Source organism: Pinus tabuliformis, chromosome 3_2 (genome assembly GCF_031772625.1).
Source record: "Pinus tabuliformis cultivar Carrire ecotype Pingquan chromosome 3_2, CPIR1, whole genome shotgun sequence".
Classification (NCBI taxonomy): domain Eukaryota; kingdom Viridiplantae; phylum Streptophyta; class Pinopsida; order Pinales; family Pinaceae; genus Pinus; species Pinus tabuliformis.
Window position 1 is genome coordinate 884648345 of NC_142302.1, and position 24591 is coordinate 884672935.

At 35.2% G+C, this 24591-nt stretch overlaps 1 pseudogene; it reads left to right on the forward strand.

The window, feature by feature from the left end:
* The first annotated feature begins 15231 nt into the window (after positions 1 to 15231).
* LOC149183436 (pentatricopeptide repeat-containing protein At4g13650 pseudogene) lies at positions 15232 to 20131 on the forward strand (annotated as a pseudogene).
* The last annotated feature ends 4460 nt before the right edge of the window (positions 20132 to 24591 follow it).

Genomic DNA, 24591 nt, shown 5'->3' on the forward strand with positions numbered 1-24591 from the left:
TAAAATTTATAATTTAATATTATTATCTCCTTATATTTAGTTTAATTTCTTACCCTTCTTCATATTTCTTTATCACTTCATCCTAAACTTTTATTACTTTTATTTATTAATTCATCTTAAATCCCTAAGTTTCCTTAATTATATATTATAAATTATATTATCACTATTTCTTATCCTTCCCCCTTATTTCTTATAAATAATATAATAATAATGATAATTATTACTATATTACTATTTTATAGTTTTGTGTATTTAATATATTCAAAACTATCATATATTAACCAACTAATTAATTATTATTTCTTTTCCTCTAACTAATTAACAAAATAGATTAGAATTTAGTTAATTACTTAGAGAAATGCTCAAATAAAATTAAAGAAATAACAATTAATTAGTGAGTTAATGTATGATAGTTTTGAATATATTAAATAAACAAAATTATAAAATAGTAATAATTATCACTATTTAATTAGTTGGTTAATGATAATTAAGTAGTTGGTTAATAATAGTTAATTAGTTGGTTAATATATGATTCCTTCATCTTTCGCTTTCTTAACCTTCATTTTCATTTGACCTTATTCATACTTGGTCTCTCTTCTCAATCTATTGCTCTATTTCATATTCTGATGATTTTTTTTCTTAGAAATAAATCATAACTTTTCATTAGAAAATGAAATTATTACAATATGTTGATGCATCATCATGCATTCTAATAAAACTATCTGTCAACAACAAAACTAAATATATTGGTTGATAAACCACCCATGTTCAAACATATTGTGTCTCCATATAGAGTACATATAGAGCCATATATATATATATATAATCATTACTAGCATAACATGATCCTCAACCATCCATGATCATGATATATGAGCAAAAACTAAATAACATAACAACGATATTAGATCCTCTTGTTATAGAGCTTCCTAAAAAACACCAATGAAGAGCCTATGGAAATATTCATGAGATTCATCCCCTAGTTGTTCAAAGATTTTCCAAATTCCCAAATCTTGTTTGACACTAGCTTTAGATAAGACATTTGTTGTAGTGTTGCACTCCCTGTAAATATGACAATGATGAATCTGATCAAAAACACATTTTAATTGTAGTATCTCTTCTAGAATAGCTAGCATTGTGTGACATTGGAATCTTTAAGTCTCATTGAACCAATTAAAAAAAATCGCCAAATATCTGTTATGCAACTAGCTCACAAATCAGAAGAAAAGATAGATCAACAACTTAAAAATTGTCCTCTTTGAGGGGGAAACCTCCTTTACATTACATAAATGAACAATTATTGGATGATAATAATGATAAGGCCTCCTTGGTATATATAGGATTCTAAGGGGTCACAATATAATTAGAGCCTACATAATAATAATAATGTAAGGGCACAATAATAACAATAGTGGGTTTCTATGGGGCACAACAATAACAACATGGGGGATACATGGGCACACCAATAAAAATAGGGAGCTACATTAACAATAACAATAAGGGGGATACACTAGTATTATAGGGACCTAACATGCCCCTCTCCTTCAAAAAAGTGTTTTCCTTAATGCTTGATTAGTTTCAGATGCTTCTGTATAGAATTCTCATCCTCCCATGTGGAATCTTCAGCGGGTAAGTTCTTCCAATTAATGTGATACTCTACAATTAATCGATTTTATAATTTTCAGGTTCTTGTTTTCGTGACTACTTCAGGCTCAAATATGATTTTTCCTTCTTTGTCAAGTTTTGGAAACACTGTTTGAACTGGGAGCTTGTCACTGATAACCTTCTTTAAGCATGAAACATGGAAAACTAGGTGTACTCGAGAAGATGCAGGCAACTCCAATTTGTATGCCATAGTACCAATCTTTTGCAACACCTTGTAAGGACCATAATACTTGGTTGCTAATTTATTATCCTTCTCAGCTTGCTTGAGGGATATTTGTTTGTATGGTTGTATCCGTAAAAATACCTAGTCACATACATCAAAACTTCTTTCACTATGATGTTGATCTATCTTTTGTTTCATTTGATTATGCACCAAATCGATCTTATCCTTTATGAGTTGGAGAAATTTTTGTTTATTCTCGATGTGATCTTCCACTACTTGAACCTTAGCATTTTCTCTCAAATATGATATGATGGATGGTGGATGATATCCATAAAGTGCCATAAATGGGGCCATTTTTGTTGCGGTATGGAAGGAAGTGTTATACCACCATTCAGCTAGAGGTAACCATGTGACCCATTGTGTTTGTTTATTAGATACAAATCAATTAAGATATCGTTCCAAACATTTGTTCACTGTCTCAGTTTGCCCATCAGATTTAGGATGATAAAATGAGCTATGAGCTAATTGAGTACCAAGACAAGAAAATGTTTATGTCCAAAACTTTCCAATGAAAATGGGATCTCTATCACTTACAATAATCTTTGGATTTCCATGTAGCTTTTGAATTGTTTCCATAAATGTAGTAGCAACTCTAATGGATTTAAAAGGATGAGATAACGCATAAAAGCGTACATACTATGGGTAAACCTGTGATAAAATCCATTGAGACCTCCTCCCAACGCTGACTTGGAATGGCTAAAGGTTGTAACAGATCCAGGGTCTTAATTGTCTTAACTTTATTTTGTTGGAAGACCAAACAATCTACCACAAAATTTTGAATATCATATTTAAGGCAATCCCAAAAAAATCCCTCTTGAACCTATGGTAAGTTTTTAAAAATCTTGACTACCCTCCTAAGGGGGAGGTGTGCAATTCAAAAATAATCTTTTTCTTGAGTTGGGAATTCTTTCAAAGATATAAGCGAGCTTTGTATCATAATGAATCATTTTTACAACTAAATGTATTTTATGTACTAGAATCTTACTACAACTTTTGAATGAGTGTCCAAACCTCTCCTTCATTCTCTCATTCATCCCTTGTTTCAATTATCCAATCAAGTTAGATAATAGAAATGGCACAAAGCAATGATTCCACATCCTCATCATTTCTTGAGAGTGCATCTGCAACAACATTTTGCTTCCCTTTTCTGTAGATGATTTCAAATTCATATACCAACACCTTTGTGACCCATTTTTGCTGCTCTTCTAACGATAATATTAGTTCCAAAAAATATTTAAGATTATCATGATTTGTTTTTACCTTGAAGTGTCTTCCCATTAGGAAAGGTCGCAATTTCTTTAGTGAATGTAGTATTGCCAACATTTCCTTCTCATAAATATGATTGTGTAAATACTTTCCTTTGATTGGACAAATTTCAAAAGCAATGGCTCTTCCTTCTTGCATTAAAACAACACCAAATCCATTTCCTGAGGCATCACATTCCACAATAAAGGTTTTTGTGAAGTCTAGTGTAGCTAAGATCGGTGCTTGGCACATTGCCTCTTTAAGATGTTCAAAGGCCGTAGTTGCTTTTGAAGTCCAAGTAAATGCATCTTTCTTCAGTAATGTTGTTAGAGGTGCTATTATTCTCCCATAATTCTTAACAAACTTGCGATAATACCCTGTCAACACGATAAATCCTTGATTATGATTTATGGTTGTGGGTATTTTCCATTCCTTAGTGGATTTAATTTTGTTAGGGTCTACCTTTACACCCTCATGAGATACAATATGACCCAAATATTCCACCTCCTGTACTCCAAAGAAACATTTGGAGGTTTTTGCATATAATTATTTCTCTTCCAATAGTTTGAGCACCCTGTCAACATGTTGAACATGGTCCTTCCAAGACTTGTTGTAGATTAGTATATCATCAAAGAATACTAACAAAAAAATTCTAAGGAAGGGTTTGAAAATGGAATTCATCAAACCTTGAAATGTGGAAGGTGCATTACTAAGGCCAAAAGGCAAGACCAAAAATTCATAATGACCTTCATGAGTTTTGAATGGTTTTTTATGGATTTCTTTAGTTTTCATTCTAATTTGATGATATCCTGAACGAAGATCCAATTTAGTGAAGTAAATTTCTCATTCATCCAATAATTCATCAATGGCAAGAATGGGAAATTTATCTTTAATAGTGAGCTTGTTGAGCTCCCTATAATCCAAACACATATGCGATCATCCATCCTTCTTGTACACCAATACTACTAGAGTAGAGAAAAAACTTTGACTAGGTTGAATTATACCGGCCTCTAGCATTTCTGCAACCATACGTTCAATTTCACTCTTTTGGGCATAGGGATATCTATAAGGCTTGATGTTAGGAAGAACACTTCCTAGAATTAATTGAATAACATGATCATGATCAAAAATAGCCAGGAGGCCTTTGGGAGTCTCAAATACCTTGGAATGATTATCCAAGTCTTTTAGGAGATCTGGAGAAATAAAAGATTTTGATGTTTGAACCTCTAGTGAGCATAATTGTGAAGTTACACATCATTGTTATTTATTTAGATTTTTTTCCATGCTATTAGATTTGATTGTCTTTCCTGGTTTCCCTGTGATACCCCTTAATTCAAATTTCTTTCCTCCCCAAAAACAATTCAAGAAAAGTTCTTGAAAATTAAAAGATATTGTACCCAAAGTTGTAACCATTGGATTCCTATTACAACATCCACACCAACCATTAGAATGGAAATCATTGGACTATTCAATACATATTTCCCCATGGCTAGATTGATATTATGGCACTTTCTAGAGTAGTTTATATTTCCTCCATTTGTAACCATTACTTGACACTCTAGGGTTGGATAAAGGAAGCAATCCAATTCCTTCGCTATCTTACAATGAATAAAATTATGGGTACGACCTGTTTAAATCATCATTGTTACCTTTTTCTTCTTGATATATCCTTCGATCTTGAGAGTTTTAGGAGTGGTAATTCCTACTAGTACATTACAAGATATGGTCAGATTCATTTCTTATTTCTCTAGCATTGGTTCCTGGTGTATATCCTCCTCTTTTGATGTTTCTTGTTCATTTTCTTCCTCCTCTTCACAATCTCTGTAGAATAATTTCTTCTTAGCATACTTACGACCTTTAGCATATTTTCTATCACAACTATAACAAAGCCCCTTTTCTCTTTTTTCCTCCAATTGTTGTGGGGTCAACCTTGTAGGTTGTGGAAGGACAAGAGCAACAACACTTCCATCTTTATAGTTGTCAGTGGTAGACTTCCTTATTGCCATAATTTTTCTTTCAACTTTTGTTGTCACCTTGAATTCCTTCTCCAAGGAATTAGGTTCCCAAAGACGAACCTCATGTTGGATTTTATTCTTAAAAATCCCTACGAAGACACCAATATTATACTCCTCTACAATATCAGTTACCCTAATATTCAATTTTTCGAAGTCCTCAATGTGCTCCACCATTGAACCCTTTTGTTTGAGTTTTATTGATTGGCTAAATAAGGTGTTACTTTTTTGTATCCTCATAATGTGCTATGATTTCCTCTATAAAATTTGACCAAGTGACAAGTGGTTTACAAGAACAAATCCATCGATACCATATAAATGGATTGGGTTCTAAATATAAAGATGCAATGCGTACCTTTTGTGTGTGTTTCACATCATGGAGATAAAAATATTGCTCCATCTATAGTATCCATGTTATCTGATCCTTGCCATCAAACTTCCTCATGTCGATCTTGTTGAAGAATATAATTAGGTTTGGTCTTCATAAATTGTATTTGAGTCATAATAAAATGTATTTATCAAAAGAAATAAAATTATTATTATTATTATTATTATGACTAGGGAGAATTTTAGGGGCTAGTATTCGGAAGTGAGCTAATTTTTCAAGTTTTTTTTGAAAAAAAAAGATTCATCAGTTTCCCTTTTTTCTAAAAATAATTCACCCAAATTTTATAGTATAAAATTATTTCACCTTTAAAATCGCCAAAATTTATAGAGATTATATATAAAATCATTAGAAGTTTTAGTATTTTTACAAAGATATCACTAAACATTTTAAAGTTAGCATATTAATGACTAGTAATATTCGCCAAGGTTTCTCAACTTTAAAATACATTTCCATCCTTAAAAGTTTCACTGATTATGACTTATTAAAGCATGGGTTTCATGCTTGGGTTAAAATGTTTTAGGTAAGTCCCCATTGAGGACTTCTAGGATTTATAATGAGTCATTAGAGTCATTTTCCATTAAAAGAGACCCTTCTTGGGCTTTTGAATCATGTAAAAATATTTATTATTGAGTCAAATAAGTTATTTGTCACCTCCACACCAAGTCGACCTCAAGGTGATCAAGTCGGACTCAAACAAGGTAATTTGACCTCACCGGAAGCCTATATATTGGAGCCATTCGATTCATGTGGACACTCACTCACACATAAGTTAGATATCCAAGAGAAGGAGCATAAAAAGTGTGAAGTTGCAAAAGAAGGAGAATAATTATTCGAAGGTCGAATTTTTGGAACATCTCTTACACATGTGTGAATTTGCTGGGTTACTTTTGGAAGATCAAATTTTTTGTTGGGCTAACTATTGGGTCAAAGAATTTTCTGGGCTAACTACTGGGTCAAAGATTTTGCTGGGCTAACTACTGGGTCGAAGATTTTGTTGTGCTACTACTGGGTTGAAGTTCTATTAGATCTAAGTTATGTTGTTGCTGCTAGGTCAAAGTTGTTGCTGAAAGGGTTATCATCTACGAAAGGAAGAAATGGATGACTTGGTGTGGAGGAAATATTTGTCTAGGTCAAGAGTCTTGGATTATCTTGTGAAACTATTGAAGGAAGAGTTATTGACTAGGTTTTAACCTGGTTGTCCACCTACATCTGGTGTATGTGATCTTTGTGTTATTATTTTGGTAATTGCTTGATGAAATAAAGATAAAAGAATAACATAAGAAAAACATAATAATATCACAAGTAATTATCAATATAAAGAAATTATTTTGGCCTTTCAGATTTTCTAACATGGTATCAAATCTAAGGTGAAGAAGGAAGAAAAAGGAATCTCAAAGATCTATTGAAAGGAGAATAAAGAGTTTTAAGAAGTTTGAATAAGGGTCATCAAAAGGAACATATAAGAAGTCAAGTCTACCATCTTCAAGAAAATGCCTAACCTAATGAAGAGAGAAAACAAATTAGAAGGAGAATCTAACTACAAGGCATGGAAGAAGAGGGTAGACCTCATCCTCGAAAAGAATAAAGATTTGGATCTAGTCAAAGGAAAGGTAAATAATCGTACTAATGAGTCAAGTGATGTAGAAAGACAAGTTCAGGGAAACATAAATATTGGCCGTGACACTAATGGTGGATTGAATAAAATATAACGTCATCCCATATATATCCAACATAGATTATGCGTAAGAGATGTATGAGGCATTATCCAAATTATTCACAATAAAGAATCTTGGTCAAATAGCAAGCCTTAAGAATGAGTTGAGATTTATAAAGATGACAAAGGAAGACATTGTGGCATCCTTATTTGTAAGAATAGCTAGATTAAAGATGAACTCCAGGAAATCAATGAGATAGTACCTGAAAAAGAACTTGTAATCACTGCACTTCTAGGATTACCAACATCTTGGAGTGCCTTTTCATCAGGTCTCAACATCGGGAAGGAAACTTCTACATTCGAACAATTATGGAATGCATGCAGTCAAGAAGAAGTTAGAATTTCTCTAGTAAGCAACAAAGAGAATGAAGAGGAGAAAATTTCAAATGCCTATTCTGCTCATCACAAGAACAAAGGAACCTTCAAGAAGTCTAAAAGACCTAGAAGGAAGATAGACCTATCTAAAATTGGTTGCTACAATTGTCACAAGATGGATCACTATAGAAGTGATTGTCCTAAGAATCCAAGAAATGAGAAGAGAGAAAGGGAATATGCAAATGTTGTTGATGAAGGACCACCAAAGAAGAACAAGAAGGAAGAATCCAAAGTCAAAGACCTATTTTCTAGGGACTCTATCCTTCTACTCTAAAGTTTTGAATTATTTTCCTTTATATTTTGATTTTTAGTACTTATAGGTTTAACATGCTTTGGAAAAACATTGTTGAATTATTTTTTTAAAGTTATAGGATCCCTCGAGATTGGATTAAGAGGGAGCCCTCACCATTTTTCCAATATAAGTATCTTACTCCTTATATTATATTTTATATTCAGTTTTCCTTTTCATATCTAGATGTATTTATACTAGATGCTACTAAAGTTTCATTTTATATTTCCTTGTTTAGGAAAAGCTTGTTGATATGCTCAAGGGCTATGAAGAAGACCTCACAAGACAAAGCATAGAAGTTCTATTGGAATTTATGTACTATAAGGTTTCTCTAACTCAAAGGTATGTCTCAGACTATAAGTTTTGTTTCTCTTCGTGATAAAGGTATATTCATTCCTTCTAATAAATAAGCTTTGCATTACTAACAAATTTTATGTCTAGGACCTTTGAATCATAAATATTCTTGTTTGGGAGATTAATCATTATATTGAATCTACCCTCATGAAATTTATTGTGTTTTTGGAATCCTAATAGGTTCTATGTGGAACCCTAACCTAAGGGTATGTTAATGTGAAATCCCTGCTCTAATTAGGGTTACTTATGAAATCTATAAAATTATATTCTTTTGATGTTTAGGGTTTTGATGGAAATGTCATGTTTGAAGTTTTAGTATTATTATGGAAACCCTAGTCCTTTAGAGTTGGATGGTAATGTGTTCCTAGACCTTGAGGTTTTGGTAAATTAGGGTTTATGAGTAAAACCTTTATATATCAAAAGTAAGCTCATAGGAATAAAACCCTAGGTGTATGTTTGTCTGAAAACCTAGCCTAATCAAGATCGTTATATGTCTTACCTAATGGATGTTGATATGTTTGTGCATGATTATCCTAGATATGTATATGTGCTAACATAATTGTTGATAAGTTCTAGGGTTTATAACTAAGCCCTAGTAGAAGTTTGAATATTCTTGGATATGTTGATATTGTTTCCATTATGATGATAAAATCTAGGAGAAGTTTTTCATATCGTTGAAACCTTATATTGGCTTTGATTGTTGACATCTAAGGCATAGTGTCTCATAGATGGAATCTAGTAGAAGTCTAAAATATGAATTCTAAAGTTGTTAGATGCATACTTGTTTGAATTTCTTCTAGGGTTTGCAATATATTATAGTAAAGTATGTCATATCTCTAGAAGAAATATTGAGGCCCTAGATATAATGAGAATGTTATATTGATTGAGTTATTGATGTGATCTAGGGATTACAACCTAACTCGAGCAAGAAGTTGAAGTATGAAAGTATGTGTCTCTTGTTGATTATGAACCTAACTAAGTTTAGGTATTTGATGTCTAAAGTCTAATGTTTCCATTATTATATGATTCTGATATAGTTAACTTCATGCTTATATATGTGTATTTGGTTGTACTTGCTATCTAATTTATTCAGGTACATAATCTTCAAGATGCTGAAGATATTCGTAAGTAAAGTTAATTTGGTGAATAAGCACAAAGAAGGAAGTTATATGAATGATGATGATCAAGAAGGATGGAAGCCATTAAATATTCTTTGATATCATAAGAAATAAGCTGATCTCCCTAAGTTAAGAGGAAGTTGAGATAAAAGGAAGGATATCTCCCAAGTTGAGAGGGAGGATATATTATAGTCATGATTGATACCTTGAAGAAATTGGAGAATGCATATTGAGGTGCTACTGAAATAAGGAAAGACATATTTGGTTACCACATGTAAAGTAGGAAAGAAAGTTGAATGGTTGAGGAGACCTTCATGAATATTTGTTTGGGAAGCCTCTAAGTACTACTATGATAAATTCTGAAGCAACATCAAGATGTTTGAAGACCCCGAAGGTTTGTGTTTACTCATGAGTATTTGAGAGGTTATTACTGATTGGGGTTGTGATTGTCCATGCAAATCTCTTGAAGTTTTTGAAAAGGCATGCTTAGGTTAGAGAGATTTGATGTGTTGAGCCATTGAGTGTGTAAAATGTCTGGGAGGACATCCGGTCAACATATGTGTTGATGTCTAGTTCCCGAAGTAGTAGGGAGGGTGTCATTGGTCATAGATCTCTGACCTTGAATTATGACCTAGTTCCATGGGTTGATGGTTAGAAAGTAAGCCTAATGGTACCTAGAGAGGCTGAAAGATTTAGTCAATCTCAGTCCCACCCAGATAGATTTCCCTAGTCAGGAATCTAGTCTGTGGCACCGTAAGTGCCTAAACCCTTCATGGTTCATGTGTTTTGAGATCTTCCATGTACTTGTATATGTAAGTATGAATACCCCCCTAGTTAAGAGGAAGGTTTGAAAAATGTAACTAGGTTCGATCTTCATAAATCGTATTTGAGTCATAATTATCAAAAGAAAGAAAAATAATTTATTATTATTATTATGACTTATTAAAGCATGGGTTTCATGCTTGGGTCATCATGTTTTAGGTCAAAGTCCCCATTAAGAACTTCTAGGATTTATACTAAGTCATTAGAGTAATTTTCCATTAAAAGATACCCTTATTGGGATTTTGAATCATGTAAAAAGATTTATTATTGAGTCAAACAAGTTATTTGTCACCTCCACACCAAGTCGGCCTCAAACAAGGTAATTCGACCTCACTAGAAGCCTATATATTGGAGCAATTCGATTCATTTGGAAGACACTCACTCACACACAAGTTTGATATCCAAGAGAAGGAGCAGAAAAAGTGTGAAGTTGCAGAAGAAGGAGAAGAATTGCTGGAAAGTTGAATTTCTAGAACATCTCTCTCACACATGTGAATTTGTTGGGTTACTTCTGGAAGATCAATTTTTTTGCTGGGTTAACTGTTGGGTCAAATATTTTGCTGGGCTGATTGTTAGGTTGAAGATTTTATTGGGCTAAATGTTGGGTTGAAGATTTTGCTAGGCTATTGCTAGGTTGAAGTTATGCTAGATCAAAGTTTTATTGCTACTACAAGTTGTTGCTGCTAGGTCGAAGTTGTTGCTGAAAGGGTTATCATCTACAGAAGGAAGAAAGGGTTGACTTGGTGTGGAGGAAGTTTGTGTCTAGGTCAAGAGTTTTGGATTATCTCGTGAAACTATTGAAGGAATAGTTGTTGATTGGGTTTTACCCTAGATTGGGGTTTTTCCTTGGATGTCTGCCTACATCTAGTGTCTGTGATCTTTGTGTTATTGTTTTTTTAATTGCTTGATGAACTAAAGATAAAAGAAGAATATAAGAATATCACAAGTAATTATCAATGTAAAGAAAATATTTCTGCCTTTCTAATTTTCTGATTTTCTAAAAGATCTTTGGAATGTGGTGGCTCTTAAACCAAACATTGGAGTCTCTAAAATCATAAGTCATATTATTCCTTTTTTCCTCATCATGATTTTCATGGATTATCTTGTCACCATTGGGAAGCCTTTCTTGCAGTAACTTTGTCAACCCTTCCATCTTGACATTCATCATTGCTTCCATCTCATCTTTTAAGCCATTCATGTAGCATTTTATTTCTACTTTCAAACCATCCATGTCGCCTTTTTATTTCTGCTTTTAAACCATCCATGTCCCCTTTTAGTTCATCTTTGGTTTCTCTTTGTGAGAGCGAAATTTGTTGCACTTGGTCTCATAATTTTGATATATCATGTTGCAATTCTTCCTCTTCATGCGTCATAGTAGATATTTCTAAGGGCTTAATGGGTGTAGAATTCTTTTGTTTGGGAGGCATTTTAGAACCAAATACTGATATCTATGCTTCAATATTCCCTTGGAATCACTTCAAATTGATTTTTTCAAACAAAAGTTATGAATTTTTTTAAAGAATACACACATTTTTCTTGATTTTAGGAGCTCTATCTTGAAATGGTTGTACCTTTGTAATTTCAGCTCTCCAAGGTCTTAAATTTTGTCATGTGGTAGCCCTCTGAGTTTTCTTTCCAATGCCACATGTTAGACCAAAATTGGATTCTTCAAGGTAATGTTATGATCAATCTCCCACGATGACTTGATTATGGATTGGTTCAGTAGAGTGAGTTTTTAAGGAATGCCATGTGTCATTGTTTCAACCTTCAGCCCTAAAAATGATACATGAACAACTATAGTATGAACACTTTCAGTCACATTTTACAAAATTCAAATTTAATGCTCGTAGAGGAAGTTATGATGATTTTCCCATGGTCGCCTATTTAAGACTAAATTCTAGAGTATGCAAAAACCCTAACTTCTTTAGACCATATCTCAGAAAATATAGTGAATTGAACTTTTCACAGGAAGTTCATCAAGATTTCGATTCCACTTGGTCGCAATTTCAACTTTTGAACTTTCATAGAAAAATAATTATAGTGAAAATTCCAAGATGGTTTGTTTTGCAACAACGAAATCCTAGAATCCAAAGCTTTGATACCAAATGTTATGCAACCAGCTTACAAATTAGAAAAAAAGATAGATCAACGACTTAAAAATTGTCCTCTTCGAGGGGAAAACCTCCTTTACATTACATAAATGAACAATTCTTGGATGATACAAATGATAAGACCTCCTTGGTATATTTATGAGTCTAAGGGGTCACAATCTAATCAAAGCCTATATAACAATAATAATGTAAGGGCACAACAATAACAATAGTGAGCTTCTATGGGAAACAACGATAACAACACGGGGGATACATCGACACAATAATAACAATAGGGGGCTACACTAACAATAACAATAAGGGGGATATACTAGTATTATAGGGACCTAACAATATCTGTAAAGTACATCATTATTTTTCAATAGCAAAGCATAAGATGAGTTTGAGAGCTCATAGTTCTGCAAAGTTGTTTGATCCACACCCCAATCCAATCTAAAGTTTGAAAGAGTGATGATCATGCATGTAAAGCACTGCCCCCCCCCCCCACAAACTCTGTTTGAAAGTGAGGCCCCTTCAAAATAGGTGCAAGGAGAGGAGACATTAATTGCTTCTAGTGTGATAACATGTGGAACATGTGCAGGATCTGAAGAAGGAAGAAGATAAATTATTGCAAGAATTTGGGCTGCCACCCTATCAAGGGATGATGACATATCTTGAAATATAACCTTGTTCCTAGTGACCCAGATACCCCAACAAATGAACGGTGGAAGATTCCTGAGTTGTTTTGGTATAATGTACTCCCAGCAAATTTTCTAAACCTTAGACAAAGACTCTCCTTGCCAAACTAAGCCAAAAACAAGTTTCTCTCAATAGTTGGCCCATACCCCTAATGTGAATGGGTAGTGTTGAAACATATGGGCCACTAATTCCTCAACATTTTTGCAAAGAACACACCAGTTGAGCCCTTCCTTCCTCCTCTTTTGCAGATTATCCCAAGTGGGAATTTTATATTCAATCAAACACCATAAGAAAATTCGTGCCGTTGCAGGACACCTTAGCTTCCAAATTTTCTTCCATCACCACTTCAATTTCATGGCCCTGATTGCATTGATAAGGAACCCGCCTAGATCCATCTTAACTCCAGATCTATTAAGCGCCAGAGGGATCAAATCTCTTGTGGTGCAAACCTCTTTTTTGAGTGAAAAACTTGAGGAAATGTTTGCACCTTGAGAGATTTGATCCCTTTCAGTGCTTAATAGATCCAAAGTTAAGATTGATCTAGGCTAGTTTGACATATATATAAGCTTGGTAGTTAAGACAATCTACTTGAAGCTTTGTTGTTAGATCGTAAAATCTAATAAGCTCACCTGCTAACCTAATAAGAATATATACCTCTGTCTTTGTAGGAGTCGAGGATATTAACTATCCTTCATTTTATTTTATTTTTGATGCTATCATTCGATCTCCTAAATAAAATTCAATAACAATTGTATCCAAACTAAGTTGTTATGAATATCTAAGAGACATATTCCAGTGAATTTTTATCGAAGGTTAAAACTAATGGTTGACATAGTCTAAACTGAGCAACTCCAATAAATTTTAATGCGAACAAAAAAATATAAACAAAATGTAGGATTGCATGTATCGTGTTTTATTTTTTTCGTGCTAGCGTTTCTCTTCACATTCAAGAGTAAAATGAACAACCTAGAAAAATCTAATCTTTGAAGGCTATGTAACAAAGTGAGAAAGGTCGTTTTCCCCAAGTTTTCCTTGGAAGACACACACCTGCAGAGCTATAAAGTCTTTGGGTAGTGTGCCTTTATTGAATGGTTTCCTTTGCCAAATTGGATATGAAAATTGCTCAAGATTATGATATTTGTTGTGGAAATTATGATTTATTTTGATATAGTAAAAGCTTTTATTGTAATGAATGTCTCACATTAGTGAATAATATTTTTTAAATATGTTACATTAAAGAATAACGCCACAAGAAAAACCATGGTTTGATAAAACTTGGATACAAAAAACTGTCATCCATAAATTTATTATTTTATCTCAATTTTATTTTAATTATTAACTTTTTTTTTTTTTACCATTAGAGACGAATACCATGTATTCTAAAAAACTAGAGCCAAAAACCTCTATCCATAAATTGTTCTATTTTTTCTCTGTGAAAAATATTTACTATTTTCTCTCAATTTTAATAATTTTATTTTTAATGTAATTTAAGTACAATTTTTTACATTACATTATTTAATATATATATACTTATAAGCCAAACATTTAAAAACTATTTACATATTTAATATTCGCACATCTCATACTAACTCCTACAAATATACCTACATGCGCTCTAAAGCACCTCTCTATACAAAAATACACATACCTAAACCTTACACATCTACTTACCTTATACTGAGCTATAAAACACCTTTGGATACAAACACTAAGGTATACACATTTACCTACCTTACACTGAACTATAAAACACCTCTGGATACCAACACTAAGCTATAAAATACACCTCTCTGTACAAAAGTAAATACTTAACTATAAAACACCTCTCTGTACACAAGTGACACTGAGCTATAAAACACCTCTCTATACACAAGTAACACTGAGCTATAAAACACCTCTCAGTACAAAAGTAAAAGTAAACAAATTTTAAACGTATATTCTAGAAAATCAACCCATCATAAAGTTGTGGAGGAATGCCACTAATCAACATAAACATCAGGAAGGTTGATCACCGAAAACCCAAAACTTGAGCTGTAGAGACAGGGTGAAGTATTCACCCACTCAAAACTGCGATGTTTAATTAGGAACACACAGAATTACCCCAAAAGGGTTTGTGTAATATGATAATTAAAACACTTTTGTGTCTGCAAACGTTTTATGAAAATGTAAAATTTTACCCTGCTGTCAATGTGGGATTATTCTAGTTATAACTAGTTCGTGGGCTTTTCACAACAACCATTAACTGTTCACCTTGTGAAATTCCATTAAGTTTTACCCTGCTCGCTCGACTGTTTGTTTTCCGTCTGGGATACTGATTGCTGCATCGAGTACCGAGATATACCCTTGAAGTGTTTGTTCTCCTTCGCAGGATCCATCCGTTCTAGATAATGTTTTTGCGAAGATCATCATCTAATGCAGATGTGCCAAGTTGCTGCTGTTAATAATTATGAACGTTCTGTGGATTCCTTAAAACTTAAACTTTTGGGTATTGGTTTGCAGTGGTTTCTTAGATGCAGTTGTTCGTTCGGCGTCATACAAGCGTCAGATACATTAGTTTTAGTACTGCTACTCTTGCCTATGCTCTGAAAGAATGCCTGCAAAAGATGACTGAGATCAAACATGAAACCGCTCAAGATTTGAGTATTACAGCCAAAAATGGAACTCCGGTAGACTCGGCTACTTATGCTCGGCTTCTTGAGGAATGCATCCACTTCAGATCGTTGAGAAATGGTAAACTGGTACATACCCATATCATTACAACTGGGTTTGAGAAAAGTACGTTCTTAGGCAACCAGCTTCTAAACATGTATGCAAAATGTGGGAGTGTAGAGGATGCAGGTCAAGTGTTTGACAAAATGGCTGAAAGAAATCTCGATACATGGACTATGTTAATTGTCGCCTATGCACAGAGCAAGCGCAGTGAAGACACCTGGAAGCTCTTTTGCCAAATGAAAAAAGTTGGTCTGGAGCCAAACCGGGTAGCGCTTATCAGTGCTATCAAAGCTTGCGCAGTTCCTGCATCTCTGGAAAGATGCAAACAGATTCATGGCAGCGTTTTCCACGCGGGGTTTCACAGTGATGCATTTGTGGCATGTGCGCTTGTTGACCTGTATGCCAAATGCGGAAGCATTGAAGATGCACACCAAGTGTTTGACAGAATGGCTGAACGAGATGTAGTCTCATGGGTTGCTATAGTTGCTGGATGTACAAAGAATGGATGTGAGGGGGAAGCCCTCGATCTGTTTTGCCAAATGCAGCGCGAAGGAACCAAGGCGAACTATTTTATTGTCTCTAGTCTTCTAAGTGCTTGTGCGAACCTATTAGCTCTGGAATGCGGGGAGCAGGTCCACGCTTACGCCATTAAAGCTGAGTTTGATTCAGAAATTTCGGTGGTGAATGCTCTTGTTACAATGTATGCGAGATGTGGGAATATAAACAATGCGCAGAACCTGTTTGACAAAATGCATAGGCGCGATGTCATTTCATGGAATGCAGTTATTTCAGGACATGCTCAGCGTGGAAATGGTTTTAAGGCCCTCCAACTTTTCGCACAGATGCACCGGACAGACATGAAACCTAACTATGTCACATTTGCCAGTGTTTTGAGTGCATCTGCAAACGCTGAATCCGTAGAGGAAGGTAGGCAGGTTCATGCCGATGCCATCAAAGCTGGATGCGCTTCAGATGTCCTTGTTGGGGGTGCCATCGTTGACATGTATGCTAAATGTGGAAATATACAAGGTGCTCGCCTGGCATTTGATAAAACATCTAAGAAGAATGTTGTTTTATGGAATGTAATGCTTGTGGGATATGGACAAAGTGGGAAATGTAAAGAATCCTTTGAACTCTTTCGCCAAATGCAATGGGCAGGCATGAAGCCAAACCAATTCACCTTGCCCAGTATCCTAAGGACATGCGCTAGCTTAACAGCTCTAGAAGAGGGTGAACAGATCCATAGTCACATCATCAAAACTGGTTTTGATTCAAATGTCTTCGTGGGTAGTGTCCTTGTTGATGTGTATGCAAAATGTGGCAGCATAGAAAATGCACGACTAGTACTCGACAACATGCCTGAACGAGATATGGTGTCCTGGACTGCCATGATTGCAGGGTATGCTCAGCATGAGTATGGCGAAGAAGCCCTCCAACTCTTTGAAGAAATGCAGTGGGTGGGCATGAAGCAGGACAACATTACTTTTGCCAGCGCCCTTAGTGCATGTGCCAGTCTAGAAGCATTGGAACAGGGCAAGCAGCTTCATGCACACCTCGTTAAAAATGGTTTTGACTCCGATGTTTCTGTTGGGAATACACTAGTGACGATGTATGCTAAATGTGGAAGCATAGGGGATGCATCTAATATATTTAATGAAATGTCAGAGCACAATGTAATCTCATGGAATGCAATGATTGCAGGATATGCTCAGGGTGGTCATGGTGAGGAGGCATTGCAACTCTTTTATCAAATGCTTCAGAAAGGGATGAAAGCAAACCAGTTCACATACCCATGTGCAGTGAGTGCGTGTGCCAACCTAGCAAATTTAGAGCGGGGAAAACAGGTCCATGCCCAGATTATAAAAACTGGTATTGATTCAGATATCCCTATGCGTAATGCCATTGTTACCTTATATGCGAAATGTGGGAATATAGAAGATGCACAGAAGGAGTTCGACAAAATGCTTGAGCGAAGTGTTGTTTCATGGAATTCGATGATAGCAGGATATGCACAGCATGGGCATGGGAAAGAAGCCCTCCGGCTTTTTGAACATATGCAGAAGGAAGGTATTAAGGCAAATCATATCACATTTGTTGCTGTTCTCTCAGCATGTAGCCATATAGGTCTAGTGGATGAAGGTCGTAAGTACTTTAATTCAATGGAATGTGATTATGACATCCCACCGAGATTGGAGCATTATGCATGTATGGTTGACATTCTAGGTCGGGCTGGCTGCCTCAATGAGGCAGAAAACTTCATCAATCAAATGCCAGTTGAACCTGATAGTATGGTGTGGAGAACATTGCTTGGTGCCTGCACAGTCCATGGAAATTTGTTGCTAGGAGAGCGTGCAGCTCGATGTCTTATTGAGCTGGAACCACAAGATTCTGCAACTTATGTACTACTATCAAATATCTATGTGGCAGCAGGACGGTTGGACGATGCAGAAAAGGTGCGAAACATTATGAAAGAGAAGGGGGTGAAAAAGGTACCAGGTCGTAGCTGGGTTGAGACCAAGGACAAGGTGCATGCATTCTTCGTTGGAGACAGGTTGCATCCACAGACAGATGAGATTTGGGCTACGTTAGAGAGATTAACTGACGAAATCAAGGCAGCAGGGTATGTACCTGAGAACAAGTTTGTGCTCAATGACGGAGATCAGGAGCAAAACAAATATGATCACAATTATCATAGTGAGAAGCTGGCTATTGCTTTTGGTCTTATTAGCACATCTCCTGGGATGAAAGTTCGAGTAATGAAGAATCTGCGTATGTGTTCTGATTGTCATACTGCCACAAAATTCATATCCAAAGTTGTTGGCCGAGAAATTGTTGTGAGGGATGCCAATCGTTATCATCATTTCAGGGACGGCTTGTGTACTTGTGGGGACTATTGGTGATAAGTGAACTGAAGAACAGACTTTAAATTATGCAAGGACGAAAGTTGCCTCCATGAATGGCTGTCTTTGATACAATCCTCTTGTACACTTATTATCAGAGAATGAAGTGGAATCCTATCTTGGTATGAATGCCAGGGAGAAATATAAAGGAATTCTTCTGCCTCATGACAAGTGCACCAACAACCTGATTAAGAAATTCAAAAGGGTGATTGCAAACAATGGGACAACCCAATGGATCCTGGCACAGCTCTTACTGAAGACTAATCTTGGAAAGAAGTGAGTGCAACACTTTATTGACACCTGGGAATAAGTCTCATCTGTCTAACCATTAAAATAGTTGACAATTCTTTTGTAATTGTAGTATCAAGGCACATGGTGGAACTGAAAGAAAGTTAGTGGAAGATGGCCAAAAGCAATTTTGAGATATGTGAAAGGTACATTTAGGTGGGGATTGAAATTCTTCTAGGCAATGAAAATTTGCGGTTATTTGGCATCACAGCTCTTACTAGACTGGCTATGCAAGGGACAGAAAATTGATGTGCAGGGGATAGAAACTCTACCTCTGGTTTTGCATATCATTTTGATTCAGTGGTTCTTGTTAGAGCAATGAGAAGAATGCATGATTGGTTTATTTTCAATAGAAACATGCTAAATGCGTACATGTGAAGGAGTTTGACTAACGATGTTGCTGACTAATATTGATTTGGTGCAAAAGAACGTACAGTTCTATTTTGTGATAACCAAGATGCTATGCAGCTTGGGAAGATTGCAGTTTTTCATCAGAGTAGCAAGAACATAGAGGTTTATGTTCACTATTTGAGATCGCTACAAGAAAAAGGCTAAATTCAGTTAATTGCAAGAAATCTGAATAGTTGGCTAACAAGCAAGTACAACTTTTTAAGGAAAGATGAGTTTGAAAAATTTAGCGTAATGCTTCGTATGAAAGAAAACACACTTTCATTGAGGAGCGATGGAAATATTGATGAAAAAAGTAGGCATGTAAAAGCAAATTTGAGTGTGAGTAAATAAGTAATTATGTCAAGCGAAAAGCTTTCAAATGCATACAAAATCACGCAAAATAAGATGCATATACTAGCATGGTATGCCATTGGGATTTGAGCAAGGTTATATTGGCATGGATCAAATCATTGGAATAGTTATGACATCTACCATGCTATTGGGATTTGAGCAAAGTTATGTTGGCATGGATCGAATCATTGGAATAGTTATGACATCAAACTCAAGGTTTATTGCTCGAGCTAAAGTTGTTTACTAGATTTCATGGAGCTAACACAATCATTCTCAAGCACAGAACTGAAGGATGGATGAAAGGTTGCAAATGATGATCAATGACCTAGTCAAAGATGATCATAAGAAGTACTTGCTTATATATTATACACAATAATTCATTGTTACGGATGATGGACACCTTAGATAGGATTAGTAAATGTAAGAGGCTTATAGACATTATGTTGATGAATGTAAGATCATTCTAAGTGTGAGGTTGTATCTCATCAGCCATAGGTTATGAGAGAGTTGTAAGCGATTGATTGATTAGTCATTGTTGAGTGATGACCATTATCTCACAATTTGAGAAAACACTCATTGGACATTTGATATTGCTGCACACCATAGGCCTATAATTAAGTACATGACAAAAACACAAAGTACATGCAACAACTAATGTAATATCAAAAACACAAAAAAATATGCGACCCTAAAGCTGTTATCTTTTATTAAATATTCGCCAAAATCTCTTGGGATTTATTATAATCACAAAGTTCCTCAATGGGTCTTTGGAATATCCTTCGACTCCCTATCAGCTAGGAAAACCCAAACCATGGAAAGCTAAAATTCCCTTCTTCATTTGCCAACTCATAATTTAGATAGAGAGCATAGGATTCAAATAGTCTAAATAGTTCCAACTACCATTGAATTGATTTGTTTTCAAATGATTGATTTCATCAATGATAGAGTTTATTCTCTTAATTCGTTGACAATGGTAAAAGGAAGACATCTTCATGGAAACCTTTGTGCATCTATTCACATTCTCTAGCTCCATGGTCAAGTCATTGAGTGGTTATCATAGGGTGGTTTCATTAGTGTCATTGCAATCTATCAAAACTTCCTAAAATTCCTTGCTCAAAGCCCCCCTGATGTTTGTGTTTTGTGTAGTCGTATTATGCCCCATCAAATGGTGGCACATGCGGTTATATGGTCATTAGATGAATTGTTCACATCCCTTTGAGTGGACAACCCCTCACTTCTAAACCTTCTAATCACTAATAGACAAGAGTAACCCCACCTCGGGTAATGAGACATTGATCTTACTCCTTCAAATCCACTAGGTCCAATTAGGGCTTCCTTAGAGACTTACACAATCTCGTAAGTGTAATAAACTTAGATCATCTAGGGTCCAAGGTCATTGGTCTAGTTGGAGGCATAAGTCATTGGGGTACATAACATTGAAATGGTTGAGGTTGGCTTGACCTTCTTCGCTTTGATGCTAACTTCATCGTGATTCAATGAGTTGATGTTGAAAGTCTTGTGGGTCCCATGATAGTAGATTGGGATCCTCTTGTTGATCTCCCAAAATTCCCTTGTCTTTAATTCCTTTGATGCTTTATAACATGCAACCATTACTTGACATTGGACCCACATGGTTTTATATTACTAAGCATTTGAGCCTTTTGGCGCTACTTCTCCCAAATTCTTTAGGAATGCCTTGAAGACTGTAAAAAATTAGATAAGGACCCTCGTACGTTTTGATGCCCATGACCAAATACTTCAAGGTCAAGTGATTCTCCAACATTGGAGTTAAAGTTCCCATTTCTTCATCTCTCTAACATTTAAGGTGTCATGGTCTTTCTAACATTAAACTAAACCAAATAACAAAATTTTCAAAGTGAAATTGGAAATTCAATGGTTATGTTGGATTATTGGGCTATGCTAGGGATGCTCTTGCATCAAACTCCCCTTGTTGAAATTTTTATGAGCATCTTGCTCATGCATTTTGGATACAAAACGAATAAGATTGGTTGTCTTCCTTGGGTAATGTAAGCAACCAAAATTCATGATACCTTTTACAAAATTCATCCCCTACATTGATTTGCAATGACTACAATTTTGTTTGTGTTATCAATTTCCTTCTCCTTGTCTTCAATCTCCTCAAGATTGTTTGTAACACATTGTTCTATAACCACTTCATCCCTAAAGGCCTCATCTTCATGTCTCTTCACACTTGCAACTTGCTTCATTGCCACAATCCTTGCTACGTTTTGTAGCTTCTCCTTCTTTTTTACTCCTCTCTTCCTTTTTGGCTTTAACATTTTACTTGCCACAAATTCCCTAATCCTTGGCATGCTTCAACACACTTGGTATGCTTTGCAACCTCTTTCATTATCGCAAGCTTCTCACTAAGCCTCTCATTATTATAATTTTGCCTCACAATGTCACTCACAATTTTTAGCTTTTTGCACTCACTCTTATGTTTTTCTATGTCTATCATATAAATGAAGAATGGACATAATATCGCTCTCTGACATTTTCCTCTTCTTATACAAAGGATAATTGATACTTTTTCCATCCTTCTTCACTTGTTATGTTTTCCTCCTGTGATCATGCCCAATATCTCTATCATACTATGAGTGCTTATCCAACAATATATGTTAGGAATCCAAAGAAATAACATGACACAACATGTTGTCTCTATAACCTTTAATGTGGAAACCAAATTTTCATTGCTCATGCATATTGACTTTTTGTGATTATACAGATTTGGGTGTAACATACAACTCACTATTATAGAAACTAAATTTTGTGTATGATACAAATCACTAATCAAGGTGCAACAATTACCTCCTACCTTGCACTTGGTTAGAACATGATCGAGTGCTTTGTTGAGGCTTCGTGGCAACCTCTTTCTCACTACAACAACACCTTCATCAACAACATGTTCTCTTGCTCTGCTTTTATTTCAAAAATCTCTTCTTGCACTACATTTTGTGGCTTCAATGATGTGTGATTTTGCTTCTTATCTCCTTTCGACATTCTAACATTTGGGACATTCATAGAATCTATGCCCATGAACTATGCAATTGATTCAAATCCCCTTAAAATCACTACCTTTACTTCTTCCTCTTGTTGATCCTCTTCTCTTTTCAGTGTCAAATCTCCTCTCAGTAAGTGGGGCCATAATATTGGAGTTTTCTTGCCTTCATATTTCTTTTCTCTCATCTATCCTCTTCCATTGTTGACCTCGTCTCAATTTGTTTTGCTTCAAGAACTAAATTTTTAATGTGGTGCAATATGCTTTTGCAGCTAAATAAAATTTTGCAAGGTTAAATCCATGTTCAATGACATAACTCAAACCATTCACATATTTGGCATGGACTATGGACTTTCTCCATTATGCCCGGTTCCACTTGAAAATCTATATTACTCTTTAGTGTACTTCATTGTCATCTTCCATTGCTTAAGGTTATGGAATCTTCTTAATAGATTTAAACCATAATCTACAAGTAGAGAGTTTCTCTTAAACTTTGCTAATATTCTATTCCAGATTGTAGTTTTCTATTTATGACTACTCAACCACTCTAATTGCAACTTATCCTACTACAAGGAAACACGATTCTTCAGTTTTTACATGCAAATATAACCCCATAAGATCCTTAATTTGTTGAAATCCAAAAAAATAAAAACCATTTCTTCTATCCAATCTATGATTCTTTAGGGTTTAAACTTCTAGAATATACAAGGGTTTAAAGTCTAGATTTTCCTTTCAACTCCTTAGTGGCTCTTATCATCCTTTCTTCAACAACTTCTTGATTTGGAGATCCTCTCACTAGTCTCTTCCTCATCTTCACTTTCATCATGTATCATTGGGGCAATCATCCTCTCCTATGCATTTCTTCCATAGCATCTAATTGTGACAACATGGCCCTCGTCATCTTTGCAATGTCTTCAAATGCATTTGCATTTCTAGTTATTCAACAATGTATTTTGAGAAGAAATCATCTACCTCCTCTATCTTCCATTCTATGGTCCAAATGCAATTTCTTCTTCAACTTATACCACACACTCTTCAACAACTCGCTTAGAATCCACACACTCCTTTCTTGGACAATTCTCCCCAATCACACTAGCCTCACTAAATTGTCTCCCACACTTAGGAGCTTTTCCTTTCGAGACTCAATTGCTTTGATACCACATGATGTATGCCATACACCTACAATTTAGAGTACACAATGAAAACAAAAATGCATGCAAAAAAAATGCAATACGTGATAATACAAAACGCTAAATCTGTTAAGTTTTATTAAATAGTGGTTAAAAGCTCTTGGACCTTATTACAATCACATAGCCACTCACTAGGTCTCTAGATTATTCCTCTTCTACCTATCAATCATGGAGTGCAAAAATGCCCCTTTTCATTTTCGAATGCACAATATACACATTACACATAGGATCAAAGAGTCTAAATGCCATTAGTTGTGATAAAATTGATTTCCTCAATGACATATTTTATTCTCTTAATACGTTGACTTGGCCTAGGCCAAACATCTTCATCGCAACCACCTTAACTTTTCTCTTCACATTCTCTAGCCCCACAACCATGCAATCAAGTAATTTTCACAAGATGCTTCTATTAGTGTTGGAGCAATCTATGAAAACTTCTTATAATTCCTTTGTATTGAATCCCCTCAATATTGGCCATGTTCTATGTAATCACATTGTGTCTAATCAGATTGTGGCACATGGTGTCATGTAGTCATTAGGCCAAACATTAACATCCTTGTAAGAGAGAACCCCTTCGCATATAAACCTTTTGATGAATGATATATAATGTACAACCCACCATGGGGTGTTGAGTTGTAAGATCCTCCTTCAAATCCATTCTTTCTCCCTATGGCCTTATCACAACAAAATATAGCAACCTAGTGCAACACCTCACTAGGCAACCTAGATAAGTGCAACAATGAGAGT